General features: G+C 47.0%; 1 protein-coding gene across 6 annotated transcripts in view; it reads left to right on the top strand.

Annotated features, from left to right (window-relative positions):
* Positions 1-8,090: 8,090 nt before the first annotated feature.
* Positions 8,091-16,591, top strand: part of GALNT11 (polypeptide N-acetylgalactosaminyltransferase 11) — an 87,253-nt gene continuing 78,752 nt past the window's right edge. The window contains exon 1 of one of the 6 annotated variants that reach the window (XM_006129319.5): positions 8,091-8,254. The gene's annotated coding sequence lies outside the window, so the exon portion shown is untranslated. Of the gene's footprint in view, positions 8,255-8,553; positions 8,807-14,692; positions 14,924-16,591 lie in introns of those variants that run through there. The other 5 variants (XM_025187869.3, XM_075922802.2, XM_075922801.2 and 2 more) reach the window with 5 other exon arrangements.

Here is a 16,591-nt window from a genome sequence, read left to right as displayed (position 1 = left end):
ACTAGCCCTCTGCAGTGGGGGGCAGTGCCTCAGAATGGCAAGGAATGCAGACTGCCAGGTGAGTGCCTTAGTCCCATCCCCTCACACCTTTCCTGACTCAGCAAAATCTTCAATCCATCAAATCCTGTTTCCCAGGGTTGCTGGATGAAAGAGGTTCAAGTGTATCGGAAAAGTAATGTGTTAGCTGTTTGCTGAAATTCAGACGTGGGAAAGGAGAGTCAGCTATTTGGATACCTCTACTTCCATCAACTTGCACAAGTGAAATAGATAACAAGTGGGTTAGATTTCTTAGACCTTGTAGTAGAACAGCATCAAGGCTTTGAGGGTTTTTAATAACCCACCAATTGGCTTCTTCAAGTGTTCTTCTAAACCAATTACTGCATTCTTTCTTTCTAGCCTTCCTCTCAGCTTAAGATCTAAGCTCTTACAGAGTTCATGAGCTCTTCTGCAGCAGGGGAGGGGAAAAAAACAAGACTACATCTCTAATAAGCTCTTCATCTGTCTTTCTCAGCTGAGGGAGCTGTGTAGGAGGCTATGAAGTGTGTATACAATATGTAGGAATGCACACTGAAAACTCCAGAGTCTGTTGCCTGACTTCAATTATCTAAAAGATTTGATTGGTTGCCTCTGCAAAGACAGTTTTTTTGTACAATAAGAATAAAAGTCCAAAGGATTCCTGATCAGATGTTGTGTGCCAGTGATTATAAAGTATATGTAAAATAGTGACTTTGGAATGTAAAATTAGAGTAGGTGAAATATCAAGCTATTTAAGAAGAACAATATGGTGGGGTGGAAATGGAAAGATGGGTTATTACTGCTTCAGAATTTTTTCTGAACATAATGTGCAGTAGAGCAGCAAAGATTGTGTTGAAGTGCATACCTAATGATCTTTAAAGATAAAGGGGCATTCTATTTGAAGTATATGTAAACAAATGGACTAACATAGGGAATAAGAACATTAGATGTTACTAATTAATATGTTGTGACGGAAAATGTGGAGCGCACTGTAGAAAGGATAGGTACAACGTGGGTGAAAAGGGAAACATTTTTCATTTTATCAGTCTGAATGCACAGGTAATACAACTAACGACTGCAGAGTCTAATCATCTGGCAAAGACTAGCAGTGTGGTGACAATTGAAGAAGGAAATATGAATGTGAAGCCAGGAGATGAAGAAGCAAAATCAAGCTTGGAAAAGTAATGCTAAAGAATAGACTGGTTACTGAGTTTACCATGTTTCCAGAACACATTAAATAATACTACTTCCTGCCTCTTTGAATAACATAAGCTTGTCAAGTATCACTAAACCAGGGGTCAGCAAACTTTCCAAAGAGGTGTGCCAAGATTTACCCTCCTGCCATGCACCGTGCTGCTCTCCTGAGAGGTGGGGAGAGGCTCTCTCCACCTTGCATCCCGCTTGGTCTCTTGCCCTGGGCTCTGCTCCAGCTTTTCCTGGAGGGAGGGGAAGAACAGCACATACGCGCTTCCCTAGAAGCCCAATGTGGCACGGAGCTTTGGGGCTTCCCTTCCACCCACAGGAAGTTGGCACTGCGGAGGCGTGATCCTGGATTGCCAGCACAGGCTGGGATCAGGGTGGCCATTGCTGACCCCTGCATTAAACTAATCAACTTAAGCAGGGGCAGATGAGAGTTCTGTGGGGCCCAGGGCAGCACAATTTTGCAGGGCCCCCCCTTTGGAGAAAAAATAGAAAAAAGGCATCCCCCCTGTGCCCACTCCTCCAGTAGCCCTACCCTGATCATGTGAGCTACCCCTCCTCATCCCTTCTTCTAACACCTCCCTGTACACACCAGCCATACCTCTCTCCTCTGGTGCTGGTCCCTCCCCTGTAAGTGTCTGCCCTTCTGCTTCACCCCCAGAATCCCCTGGTACCTGCACCTTCCCTTACCCCTGCACCCTCCTGGTGCCTCCCCCTTCCCTCACTGCCCCTGTGCCCTTTGCCCTCTTTTTCCCTGATGCCCACCCTCTCACCACTCTCTGCCCCCATTCTGCTCATGCCCCTGTGCCCTCACACATGCCTTGCTCCATCCCCACCTTCCTCATGCCCACCCCTCCTTTCAAGCCTTCTCCCAGCACCTCCCCCTCTCCCCTTTAGCCCCCAATGCCCTTACCCTCTCCTCACCCAGCATCACCCTGTCCCCCCTCCCTTGACACCTCCCCTCCTGCCCTTTTCCTCACTGTCTACACTTGGCCCCCTGGCATTTGTCTCTCCCTTGGTGCCATCCCCTTTCTTTTCCTGACCTGCCCCCCTTCCCTCAGCACAAGCCCCTTCCTCTGCCACCCACCTTCTGCCTTCTAGTTTTCAATGCGGCTGCAACCCTGGCCGAGGCTCCAGACCATGTGCCGAACCGAGCGGTGAAATTCTGGGCCATGCGGTTTTAAAGTCCCAGGCCGTGACGTCACGCCACGCCTGGGCATCTCCTCTCTCAGCTGTTGCGGGGCGTTTCAGCATGCTGCGCATGCGCTCCCTCAGCCCCACATGGCCTGTATTGGCCAGCGCCGGGGAATTTAAAGTGCGGGGCTGCGGCACCGCGTCACAATCCCCTTCCTCCTCCAGCAGCCACCAGCCGGCCCTTCAGCAGACGGCCCACCGGGAAATTCCCGGTATCCCGCCAGACCAATCTGCCCCTGGCGCTGGCGCAGGGCCTATTGAAGCGGGGGGCCCAAGGCAGCCGCCCCACTCACCCTGCCCTATATCTGCTGCTGAACTTAAGTATGAACAAATATCACATCACGATAGGGATGTTAAATATCTGTTTATTGAATAACCTAGTTCATTAGTTGATTAACCTAATGAATTCTTATCGGTTACTTGACTAAATGCTGCTGTGGCAGCACCGCACAGAGCCCAGGGTCAGCAGGGGAGTCTCCAGCTGACCCTGGGCTTCCGCACTTTCGCCTTTGAAGTGTACACTTCAAAGGTGGACGCACCCTATTGACTAATCAAATAGTCGAGGCAAAAATGCATTGACTATTCGATTAGTCAGTTACCCGATACTTAACATCCTTAGCTGTCTGCCCACCGAGCTTGTAATACATTTTAAATGCAGAGGTTCCTCAGGGGTAAGTCCAGAACCTGGCACACACCAGGACTGAGTTGGGCTGCTGGCCAGCCTGCTAAAAAACTGACTGGCAAGGGTGGGGAGGAATGCATATAGTCTATAGCATTAACTGATAAGCTTTGGTAATTGACTACATTATTACCTCCCTATACCACGGTCTTTGAGAAATGCTGTGTTGAAACCATTTTCACATGCCATATGAGGAAGAGATGGAGATATATTTTGCAAGTACAAGTATACACACTTTTTTGTGTTTTACTTTCTCATTCAATTTTTACTGATGTGGTGAAGCTCATTTAAGAGCTGTATGTATCTTGGTTTCATCTTCTGTTAAAGGCCTTTGAAGATGGCTAAAGACAAGCTGAGTTTAAATAAGAATCAGTAAGATTGTCCTATGAACACATGGTGAACTCTTAGCAGGCGGTCTGCGCAGGGAGCTGGTTTTTAAATTGGCTCCCCTTGTTGACCAGTGCCTGCTTGGCACTCCACGCTGCTGCTTCTGATACAGAAGCAGCAGCACAGGGTGTTGTGGCTCCCCAGGAGTGGGGTTGGAGCACGCTGGCTACCGTCCCCGCCCCTGGGGACTATAGAATAGTTGACTAACCAAGAAGAATTATGAGGTTGCTCAACTGTTCAATTAGTTGATATCTAACATCCCTACCATGTGGCTGTGTTCATTATTTATTCAGAGCACATCAGCTTCAACAGGAGAGACTGTGGGAATCCCACATCAAAATATCTCATAGCCCAGTGGTTAGCGCAAACTCCCATCCCACTTGTCAGAGAAGGAAAGAGGAACAGGGAGCTGAACCCTTGGTCTCCCACATCCCAGGGGAGTACTCTAACCACTGGGCTTTTAATTACAAGATTAGGGCGTGGCCCTAGTACAACCACTGTTTGCACTTTCTTTGGCTGGATTTTGAATAGAACACCATCTGGTAGGTGCCTGCTGAGCATGCCTCCTGGATTTGGCCCCGTGCATAGCAGAGGTGGCTGAATGTATGTCTGTCCCTGGGCTGGGAATCACTCTGGAACTTAGGCATCCAGATGCTAAGAGCAAGACAGCAATGTGTATGCCCAGAGGCAGAAACATAGATACCTAAGGCATTTTTATTCTAAAAAAATAGATGCCAAATGAATTTGGCGGATATTTTGTGGATGCAGTAGAGACAAAACTGGGACTTAGGTGCCTGAACCTTTATTAAGGCACTTATGTCTAGGATTTAGATGTTTGCATGCCTTTGTAGATTCCTACCTTGCTAGTCTTACTCCTTAATGACTTGCCCAAGCTTACACAGCAATTGAACTTGGTTTTGCCACAGCTCAAGCTAGAGCCTGAATCATCCTTCCACTATATCAGTGCGAGCAGGGAGCAATATGGAGCTGATCAGTCACTCTATATTCCAGTATTCTTCTACACATGGGAGTAATTTCTGTATTGAGAAAGTAGGAGTGGTTAAAGAGAAACTTCTGTAAATAGAAGCCATTTAAAAATTTCCATTGCAGGAAATTGGCTGAAAGGAAAGAAGGGTTATTGGCTTGATTCAACAAATACTTTAGTTTCAGCACAGAGAGTGAAAGTTTCTTAAGTTAAAAAGTGAAAGCCTTGTGTCTCAGCTGTTTCCTGTGGCCTTAGTGCTAAGAGTATCCTCTTCAGTTCTGTGCTGAAACTCTGAAATCAGTAGGATCACAGAATGCCAATCAGCTCCATGTCAATAAAATAAAACATTTGTTTGAACTGTTTCTTAAGCTTTGTTATTTGACCTGTTTACGGCTTTTGTTTGCTAATTGAGGCTGGGCTGCTGGAGAAGTCCTTAATCAGCTCCTGCCACTCCAGCCTGAATCAAGGTGAATAGATTGGGGCTGGGTGAACAGCCCTATGTTTGCCTGGTAACAGAGGGAACTTGGTAGTCTCATTAGCAGGAGCTCTAAGGCTGGAAAGAAGTGAAGAGAAAGGGAAGGGGGAGACCACGCTCAGAGGGAGGTAGGAGCCTCCTAGTCTGTTGCTGGCCAGGCCTGTGGTAGGCCAAGTAATTGGAAAGCCTGTATATGGTTGGAAACTGGAGGAGGGAAACTACTCATGAACAAAAAGCACAGGTGTTGCCCCAGACTGCAGTGTCCCTGATCTGCTGTGAGAGAGGACAAGGGGCTGAATCCATAGGAGTGTGGCGTGTGCCCTATCACACTTACTAAAATACCTAGGACATTATTCCCAAAGTGATGACCTGGAAACTGGGATATATTCATGAGAATTGTCAGAATGTGATATCTAATCAGGAGGCACTGGCTACGTCTAGACTGGCATGATTTTCCGCAAATCCTTTTAACGGAAAAGTTTTTCCGTTAAAAGCATTTGTGGAAAAGAGCGTCTAGATTGGCTCGGATGCTTTTCGACAAATGCACTTTTTGCAGAAAAGCATCCGTGGCCAATCTAGACGCGCTTTTGTGCAAAAAAGCCCCGATCGCCATTTTCGAGATCAGGGCTTTTTTGCGCAAAACAAATCTGAGCTGTCTACACTGGCCCTTTTGCCCGAATGGGAGCAGCATAGTATTTCCTCAAGAAGCACTGATTTCTTACATGCGATCGTCAGTGTTCTTGCGGAAATTCAAGCGGCCAGTGTTGACAGCTGGCAAGTTTTTCCGCAAAAGCAGGTGCTTTTGTGGAAAAACTTGCCAGTCTAGACACAGCCACTATGATGATGTAAATCAGGGCTACTCAACACATGGCCCGCAGGCCGCATGCGGCTAACGGCCCGTTTGTTTGAGGCCCACAATATGGTTTGGGTTTGGGTGTGATTTGGGGCTCAACATGTGGCTCATGGGTGGGAGCCAAAACTAAAAAGTAGTCAATATAACGGTCTTCTGTTGATATGCACTTTAGTCATTAAATTCCTGAAGTCATTGCTCATTAAAAGTGCTGTCATATAGGTGGAAATCAGGTAAATATTGCATTTTATTAATATCAGAACTGACTTAAATGGGGCCTGTGTGTTGTATAGTCTTGCCTTAATCTTTGTATTCATGCCTGTCAGTGTGAAAGAAGGTATTTGCATATATTTGCATATATATATTTGCATGTATATGCAACCACACTTGAGTTGCGGATCTCGGCATGTGCTGTGAGTATCATTGTGGCCCCCAGGGCTTCCATAGTTGCGTAGCCCTGATGTAAACTATAACAAGCGGGAAAAACAGAACTGGAGTTGGGTACCGTTACCAGTTTGGGGGAGAGAGATACAGCAAACAGGTATAAAATGGCTACTTTAGGTCTGTAGCTGTTGACTTAGACAAATTATAGAGCCAGTCCCCGGAGAGATGTGCAGGGAGAAAAGTTCCTATAAGGGCAATGCCAAAGTGGAGCAAGGTTAATAGGAACCTCTGCCTTTACTTAAGAAGCACAGGAAATGGTCTGCTAGCTTTTCAATGGCCTTTCAAAACAAATGAATAAAACATGCATGTACTTACAGATTGACCAAATTCATCATGGAGGCAGACTGCACAGCTGAGTTATGGTGAAATCAGGGGGCGGGTTTTGGGCAGAGGTTCTGTATGCAATCTTAATTCTGGCATTCCTGACACATGACAGCTTCACTTTGCCGATTTAACACTTGTTGTGCATAGTTGTATGCAATCTCCTAGCTATTAAAACCAAAAAAGGAAACACTTAGAAAAACTGAAAAACTTAACTCCTATGGCTGAGCTTCTGCTGGCTTCTTCCCTCTTCCCCCCCCCCCCCAAAAAAAAAGCCAACAGCACGTTGTTTCCATAATCAAAGTATTAGGAAAGATTTAGTCAGTTTTCTTTGAAAGTTTGCAGGAGGGAGGCTGCTGTTACCCTCCGTAACTACATAGATTATAATAGGACTGGGCGAAACACCTTCCAAAGGGTTAGATCTGGGCCACCAAGCCACTGGATCCAGCCCATGGCCAGACTCAGGCAGACTCCCTGCTTGCCCCACCCCTGCATGTCATTCAGAAAGGTGGCTGCTGGTCCCATTGTTTCACAAACTGTGAGCAGAGAGGCGGGAGAAGTGGTGATTCATTGCTGCTCCCGTTCCCAGCACAATCCCATTGGCTGGTTTCTAGCCAATGGGAGCAGCCTGTTACGATAACAGGCAGCATGTGAAGCACCACTCCCCAATTCCCTCAGGCTCTACAGCCTATGCAGGCCCAGGCTCCTGCTCCTGCCTGAGAAACATGCTGGGCCGCTCACTGGGAGTCCCACAGGTAAATCTCCCGGCCAGAGCCTGCCTCTGGCACTCCAGCTCCTCCCCCCCTTACCCCACATAAGCCAAACCCTCTGTCCCCCTCCTGAGCCCATATCCCCTCCTAGACCTTGAACCATAATCCCCTGCTCTAGCTCACAACCCAAACCCCTGCACCCGAGTCCTGTGCTCCAGGTCACAACTGTCTCCTTCACCCAACCTCCCTCACAGGCCCTTCTGCACTTCAAACCCTTACTCTAAGCTTCTTTCTTCACCCAACGTCCATCCCAGCCCCCGCACCTCCTCCATTAATATCATGGAAGAGTGCAGCCTTCAACCACTTTCCAAAATCTTGGCGTAGCCTCCCCATCAAAAATTATTGCCCACTCCTGGCTTACAAGGTACATTAGAGTAGCTCTCCTTTACCATTGACTCTTATACAGGGGGTTGCTCCTGCCAAGTCTTTGTATCAGTGCAGGCATGCTTTAAACGTGTTTTCCCTAAACAACTAAGGCTCTACTCTTTCATACAGTTCATCACAGGGGGCCTCCTCATTAGGCTTACTGCAGAATTGGAACTTTTAACTGGAGTATTTACACTTCTATAATAATCAGCACAGCAAGGTCTTGTGATTGCTTATACTGCCAAACATACAGCTCATAAACCAGTTTTTTAAAAATTCTGAGTGCTCTCTGGGGCATGTTATACAGCCACATCAAATAGTTTTACTGAATTTGTTTCTGGAGATTTCATCCAATTCAGGCGGTCACAGAGAGACTGGTATTTGTTGCCACAGTTCTCAGTTAGAAGTTGATCGGCACTCAACAGGAAAGTGTTACCTTTTCAGCTCAGTGTTTTTATTGTTCATTGAGAATGAAGACTCCAATTGGATTTGACTGTAACTGCAGTAAATATATTTTCTCCACGTAACCTTGCATTGCTTCTCTAGCTCTGGTTCTGCTGAGGAAAAGGTGAGACGCATTTGTTCAATTTATTATGCAGACAGTGTGTCTTAAAATTATCCAGCTGTTTTATATGTATATAATTTTATTTTGTGGCTATGTTAGCAGGCTTTGCAGATGTACTTGGCAAAGGAACAGCTACGTAGATTTTAAATATCTAAGTGTATTGGGCAGCTTGTTTCCATGTGGGGATTGACCTTGCAGTCTCTTCTGCATGTTAAATATTAAGAGTTTTCAATATTACAGTACTTACAGGTGTGTATGAAGGAGGAGAGAGGCAGAGTCACAGAACAACACTCAAGACCTGCATGGCTTGTTTTACTAAATCCTTACACCTTTCTTGGGAGCTAGTCACTCGTGCATGAACTTTAGGGCTTCTCCCAGAGCTGGCTCTGCTGTTGAAAAGAGAACACCCATGTTAATAGGAAGATAGCGTTGGAAAGGAAGAAGAAATAATCAGGATACTGTGAATGATAGCCTGTGTTTCTGATTTGGATGGCTTGAAGTATCTGCAAGCAGAGTAACCCTATGGTAAAACTTATTTCTTCGAAAGAGGGCTAGGTAAGAGCAGCCCATGGACATAGGGTACTGGGTGCTATGTGTAACATTCTAGGTTCAAAGAAGGACCATGCAGCATAACAGCATGTATCAATAGAGTGAGAACCACTTTATTTGCTCTGTGTGACCAATTTATTTATTTTTTGTAAGCTGATGCTTTCATTCTGTAAGTGTTGCATTCTCTAATCATGAACTGGGCTATTATATTAATCTGATTGACACAAGGCTGCACCTCTGATTATATTTAAAATTGGACTAGACTGTTCTGTTACCTAGCTTATTAACGTGAGACCCTGGGTCTTATGAATTTATTTTCCTTCCAAATACTTATAGCTGCTTTACACAACTAAATTCTAGTTGCTTGGACCTGTGCTAACATGATGGGCCAATGGAGTATGTAGTTTCTCATTTAGAGGGGAGAGATATTTATGTGTGCTCTTTCCTAGTGAGAGAATTGCAGCATTTTGTTGGCAAAGATGTGAGATGCTTCAAGGAGAGAAGTGAAAAATCTGAGTTTTCATTGACGTACTTTGAAATTAGCAACTGAAACATTTCACCAAAAAAATAGTTTGCCAATAAATTATTTCCCTTAGTGTGATAGTCCCTCTAATTACAGCTTTATTATGAATACAGCCACCTAGTGAAACTTCTGGACAAATTCAACATGAGACGATACAATGGTATAGTGAGGGAAAATCAAAGATATCTTTCTGTGCACTGTAGTTATCTTGAGGTTTGTTTCAAGTCCAAAGTGTAGAACAAATTCTTTCTAAGTGAACCATTTACAATTGTAGAACAGCTTGGGAAAATGCCTGAATAGTTTAAGCTGGTGAATGTTTATGGTATTATTCATGCAGAACAGTTAATTGAGGAGTTAAAAGTTTTGTGTACATTGTGTAGTGGGATACAGTCGGATACTTTTAGTAGAATAATAGTTTTGTGGTAACAGCATTAGAGAGTTGGAGAATCTGGTTTTGTTCTGGGCTCTTGCAGAGAGTTGTGTGACTTTATGCAAGACACATATGGCCTGGGTTTTTACAAGTTCTGAGTATTTGCAGCTTCCACTGACTTGAAAAGAGATACCTCTTCAGAGGGAGTTGTAGCATGTCTAAAAATCAGGCATCTAATTTCTCTAGTCTTTCCCTATCTATAAAGGAAGGTAAATATCTATTGTGATGCTACATTAATTGGTCTCTGTAGAGCTCTTTGAGAGCATCTGATTGAAAAAAGATAGAGTACACTTAACAATGGTATGTGTAATCTATGTCAGCTGTTGGAAGATGGGTACCTGCAGCTGCAAATAAGTTACTTATCCAGACCCCTCAGGTCTATTTGTTGGGTTTTTTTTTAGTCATATCTAAAGGAAGAGGACTTGTGCTCACATACTGAATGGCAGACTTTGGGGCACTCCTGTTGTGTGGAAGTGAATGTCCTTATCCATCTTCGCCCCTCCCCTTCCCCGATTTCCTTCCCTTATTTATTCTTAGATCTGGACATCCAACACTCCGGTCATCTGAAGAATTGGGTTGTGCCCATGAAAGCTCATGATACCACCTACATATTCTGTTAGGGTACGTCTAGACTACATGCCTCTGTCGCCAGAGGCATGTAGATTAGGCTACCAGACAGTAAAATGAAGCGGCGATTTAAATAATCGCAGCTTCATTTAAATTTACATGGCTGCCGCGCTGAGCCGACAAACAGCTGATCAGAGCGAGCGAGCCGGTAAAAGGGAGACCTGGGGAGGGTGGAGCAGGCGGGGAGATTTAAAGGGGAATCCGCCTCCGCCGTTAAACACCCGGCCCTGCGCCGGGCTGTGGCCTCCGGGCGCTGCAGCGGCCGGTTGGGGCGCACGGGGCATGGTTGGCCCCAGCCCCAGAGACCGGCCGCGGGGAGGGGCGGGGGAAGGGGATGCGAAGTGCCGCCGGGGCTGCTTTAAAAAACTCCCCGCGCTGAGGCTGACTTACATCCAAATTCAACTTAGCATACTAGTTCCGACTTACATACAAATTCAACTTAAGAACAAACCTACAGTCCCAATTTTGTATGTAAGGGGACTTCCTGTAAACTGACATCTGCTGGAGTCTGCAGGCAACCTGTAACAATAGCTCTGAGGTGTGAACGACTTCTTATCTTACTGCAGTAACTGAGGCCTAATGAAGATAATTTATGTTGTCAAACTGCTAACATCATCCTGTTGGTTAAAGCACGAAGGAGAGAGCCTCCATCATAAACAAATCCCCACATTCTGTTGTGAGCGACTTTTCTATTTTGGTGTCATGAGTGGGTTGGGGGAATAGCATTATTTCCTCCACCCCGTATGACCCTTGTTTAATATGCTGTTAATATTGCTTGGTTGGAAAAGTTCATGGAAATGATAAAATTGGGGAGAGAGTATTTGCTAACATCTTTAAAACATGGTTTAAAACTAATAAAAGAAAGTTCTTCTTCACACGGCATGTAGTCAACCTGTGGAACTCCTTGCCAGAGGAGGCTGTGAAGGCTAGAACTATAACAGAATTTAAAGAGAAGCTAGATAATTTCATGGAGGTTAGGTCCATAAAAGGCTATTAGCCAGGAGATAGAAATGGTGTCCCTGGCCTCTGTTTGTCAGAGGCTGGAGAAGGATGGCAGGAGACAAATCATTTGATCATTGTCGTCGGTCCACCCTCTCTGGGGCACCTGATGCTGGCCACTGTCGGCAGACAGGCTACAGGGCTAGATGGACCTTTGGTCTGACCCAGTACGACCCTTCTTATGTTCTTATCTAAGCACAAACATTAGGAGCTAGGAATTTAGTCATATATTTACAATATCAAAGGAGGAAAAGCAGATGCTTGGGTAAACCCAAGGGGCTCGTCTACATTGGCCCCTTTTCCGGAAGGGGCATGTTAATTTCAGAGATCATAATAGGGAAATCCGCGGGGGATTTAAATATCCCCCGCGGCATTTAAATAAAAATGTCCGCCGCTTTTTTCCGGCTTTTAGAAAAGCCGGAAAAGAGCGTCTACACTGGCCCCGATCCTCCGGAAAAAGCGCCCTTTTCCGGAGGATCTTATTCCTACTTCAAAGGAATAAGATCCTCCGGAAAAGGGCGCTTTTTCTGGAGGATCGGGGCCAGTGTAGACGCTCTTTTCCGGCTTTTCTAAAAGCCGGAAAAAAGCGGCGGACATTTTTATTTAAATGCCGCGGGGGATATTTAAATCCCCCGCGGATTTCCCTATTACGATCTCTGAAATTAACATGCCCCTTCCGGAAAAGGGGCCAATGTAGACGTAGCCAAGAAGATAATGACATTTTTTTAAAAAGTTGTAGCCAGGACCCTATAGAACAGCTTGCAGAGATGTCACATTCCTCCCACAGAAAACTACAATATTAGTCTTGGCAACTTTTTGTTAATTTACTGAATAAGAGCTGAGTACAGAAAGATCTGTCTTGTTTTTTCACTTAAAACAGGTACAGTACACAGGAAAGAAAATTAGCGGTGATGGTTTTCTGAGAAAAGCTCTGGTTGGGGAACCTGAAAGTGGTGTTAAGATTTTCTTAAATAATTCTGACTTCTATTTAAAAAATGACCTCTGACATAACCTCGGGTCACAGTTATTAAACACGTAATGATAGAGAGTGTTTACTATGTTTGAGGCTAATCCAAATGAGTGTAGGCATTTAAGCAATGACTAGTTAAAGATCATCTAATTGTCCCTTACTAGAAGACAAAATATTGTGAATTGCAGTCTCCTCTATTTATAGTGTTTTGCTAAAAAGATTAAAGGCTAACACTTTAATTCGGCATTACCTTGAGCTGCCTCCATTGCTTGTTATGGGGAATGGCAAATGCTCACTTGTTTGGTGGCATCTGCATTATAATTGTCTCAGGCTAATTATTACATTTATGTAATTTTTGATGATTGATTCAGATCTCATGCTGAGTAGTGGGCCATTGCTGGGCTCTCATACACAGCAATGGGCGGAAGAATTTTTGTAAAACCATATTTGGTTGTAACTCTTCAAAATAGTGTTAGAAAATACCTCTAGCATATTTGCTCCTAAATGGCTAGATTTCAGAGAGCTAGTCAATGTTAAATCTGTGGTATACTTTCACTATTTGCAAAATTTAGGGTTGCCAGGTGTCTGGTATTGAACCAGAGAGTTTGGTATTTTCACCTTCTGTCTGGTTTAAAAAAAAAAATTCAGAAAATATCGGACACCTAAAATATCTGATACTTTCTGATTCTCCCTCCCACCCCTGGCCCCAGGAGGCAAAAATCCCAGGCTCAATACGGAGGCAGCCTGGAAACGCTAGCGCTTACCAGGTTCTGCAGGGGAGCTGTCTGGCCGCGTGCAGGGAGGCAAGATGGTGGGTGGCTGCCAGCAGCCTGTTAGGGCCCAAAAGCCTCACCATGCTTTTTTTTTTTTTTTTAAACAGGGGCCACTTTTTGGGGGGTATTTTTTCTGAAACCATCTGGCAACCCTAGTAAGCTTATCACAACGGCTACATTTCTATCACTTTTCCACAGAAACTGTGTTTTCATATGTGTACAGTGTGGGGCCCTATTCTGTGATGGGAGGAGGAGGCGCAAGATACTACAGCAATGAAAATGATAAATAATTATGTTGACCATACTTCTTTTTTTTTTTTTTCCCGGAACAGCCCCAGATTTAAAGGTTTTGTCCCTGTGTCCCTATAAAGGAGGCAGATGTCCCGGAAAACGCGTTCAGATCCATCTACAAACGGCACTGCCATTTCCCTCCCTTGCAGACACCCAGCGCTAACTCCATGCAGCCGCAACACCCCACCTTCGCCCTGCACGTAAACGGCCCCCTTGGTGCTTTGCACAGGCAGCCAGGGATGCTTCCAGTGGCGCGCAGTTTCCAGAGCTCCGAGCTCCAGTGCAGCTAGGGTTGCCAGCTGGTTCCAGAAAAAATAACGAAAAACAAAAAAGTCTGAGCAAAAAAAATCCAACCAACCAACCCACCATAGCCCCTTTGAAAACTGCGTGGTGAGGCTTTCTAGCTCTGCCGAACGGGTAAGCACTAGGGTTGCCAAGCTGCCTTCCTAGGCTATGTCTACACTCGCGGCTTCTTGCGTGAGTAATATGCAAATGAGGCTAAGCGTGGAATATTGCTGAGCCTCATTTGAATACCTAACGAGCCACCATTTTTTTCAGAAGAGGCTCTTGCGCAAGAAGGAGCATCTACACTGCCCCTTTTTGCACAAGAGAAACCGTCTTGCGCAATGCCGTTCTTCCTGAAAAGTAGTAGGTGTAATGGCATTGTGCAAGAGGGTTTTTCTTGCACAAGAAGGGGCAGTGTAGAGCTCCTTCTTGCGTAAGGGCCTCTTCTGAAAAAAATGGTGGCTCATTAGGTATGCAAATGAGGCTCGGTGATATTCCACGCTTAGCCTCATTTGCATATTAGCCTCATTTGCATATTACTCGTGCAAGAAGCCCCAGTGTAGACATAGCCCTATTGAGCAGGACAGCTCTGGGTTTTCACCACCTGGCCAGGGGAGGAAAAATCTGTTGTTGTTTTTTAAACCGGACAGGAGGCGAAAACACCGGACTATCGGTTCAATATCAGACACTTGGCAGCCCTAAGTGCAGCAGGCGCCGCTGTCCAGCAAGCCCCCACCCCCGCGTGGCCCCTTCTCTCCCGCTGCGGGACGGCCTCCCCCCGCGCGGCTCCTCCATCCGCAGGCGGCCGCCACCGCTGCCGGAGGGGGAGGGGCGCTGGTCGGGGGACGAGCGGGGTGAGCCGCGCCTGCGAGCTGCCGCCAGAGCCTGGAACACTGGGGCTCGGCCCGTGAGCTCCGCCCCGCCCCTCCTCCCCCCGCCCCCCCCGCCGGGGGCGTGGCCTGCACGGAGCCGCTCGCACAGCCGCGCTCCGCCAGCCGGCTCTGGTGCGGTGGGGGGGCTTCTCTCCTCCCTCCCCCCCCCCACGCGTTCCTCCTAATGGGCGCCAAAGCTGGTGCGGGGCCTGGAATGCGCTGAAATTAGCCCCGCGGGCGGCCCGGCTCCAGGCCCGGCGAGCGATCCTGCCCCGGAAGCAGCTGGGGCCCGGGCTGCGGGGACTGCTGGGGCCCCACCACAGACTCCAGCCCCGCACAGTGGAAGGCAGAAGGTGAGGGAAGGGGCAGGGGGAGAGCGAGGGGGCAGGGCAGGGGGAGCGAGGGGAAGGCACCAAGGGGCGGGGTGGAGGAAAGACAAATGCCAGGGGGCCAAGTGGAGACCAGGAGGAAAAGGACAGGAGGAGGGAGGGGAGGTGTCAGTGGGGCTGGGAGGGTGGCGGGGACAGGGTGATGCTGAGGGGAGGGGCATTGGGGGCAAGAGAGGAAGAGGAGGGGAGGAGTGGTGCTGGGAGAAGGCTTGAAAGGAGGGGTGGGCATGAGGAAGGCAGGGGATGCAGCAAGTCAGGGCACAGAGGGGCATGAGGGGAACTGGGGCAGAGGGTGGTGAGGGGGTGGGCTTCAGGGAGACGGGGGGGCAGGGGCAGTGAGGGAAGGAGGAGGCACCAGGAGGGTGCAGGGCTAAGGGAAGGTGCAGGTGCCAGGGATTCTGGGGGTGAAGGAGAAGGGCAGACACCTTCAGGGGAGGGACCAGCGCCAGAGGACAGAGGCATGGCAGATGTGTAGAGGGAGGTGTTAGGAGAGGGGATGAGGAGGTGTAGCTACACATGATCAGAGTGGGGCCACTGGAGAAGTGGGCACAGGGGGATAGAAGGGCTGGTGCAGGGGGCAGGTCCTAAGAGGGCTGAGGGCAGTGAGAAGGGCAGCAGTCAAGACAGCAGAGGAGGCTGTGAGGGGGCAGCAGGCACCAGGGGAGCTGATGGAGCAAGGGGAGGAGACATGGCGGCAGAGGGAAAAGGTAGAGGTTTACAAAATATTTGTTAATAACTTGGGTATCACAGTGGCACATCTGAACAAGCCACATGAACTTAATACTGGTGCACAACACAATTCATTCTGCTCATGGGAGGAAACCTTAAAGGGAACAATTTTCCCAGCCTCTCCCTTTCTGTCCCCCCCCCCCCCCCGAGTTAATGTGATACAAATTGGGTTAATGCAATTGCAGGATAGTTGCATGGGGGGGGTGTCCCGGTGGGGGCCAAACTCATCCCTATGGGTAGAAGGATGGTGGGAGAAGTTCTTAGAAGGGGTCACACTACACCTTTTACTTCTATTCATGTGTCCATTTTGACCCCGACAGTGTTATCTCCAGAGGCGTGGCTAATGGGGGGGGAGGGGCAGGTGCGTGGTTAACAGAGGTCGGGGGAGGGGTGGCTAATGTGTCCCTAATTTTGGTTCAGAAAATATGGTCACCATATAAATAATACATCTTGCCTACTGCACAGGATGGTGGTGAGTCTTAATATTTAAAAAGTCTTTTGAGATTCTTGATTGAAGGGTTGTAGGTACAAATTAATATTTATTATGAATTGTATGTGGAGAGAAAATACGAGTTTAATATCTTGTGTTTGTCCTGGATGAACAGTGCATATACGTATTCTGGAAGAAAATGGGGTTAATGCATATTTAGGGTCCTTTAAGCATTCATGTGTTTGCACCTATATCCTTTAGTAATGATCGAGAGAAATATTGTGGCAGTCTATGCTACACTGGTATAACCCTTAGGGTACCTTATTATGAAACAATTCTCCCTGATGTTTAAAGCGTGGATGTATGAATTGCAGGTGGCATCTTCACTGTATCCTCAAACTTGCAGTTGATTAAGATTGCTCCAGTGTAGACATAGCCTATCTTGCACCAGAAGTATGCAAATGAGGGTAAAC

The sequence above is a fragment of the Pelodiscus sinensis genome, chromosome 2, assembly GCF_052426305.1.
Source record: "Pelodiscus sinensis isolate ZL-2025 chromosome 2, ASM5242630v1, whole genome shotgun sequence".
Lineage (NCBI taxonomy): Eukaryota > Metazoa > Chordata > Testudines > Trionychidae > Pelodiscus > Pelodiscus sinensis.
Note: the sequence above shows the minus strand (reverse complement) of the source record. Positions and strands in the feature narration are given on the sequence as shown.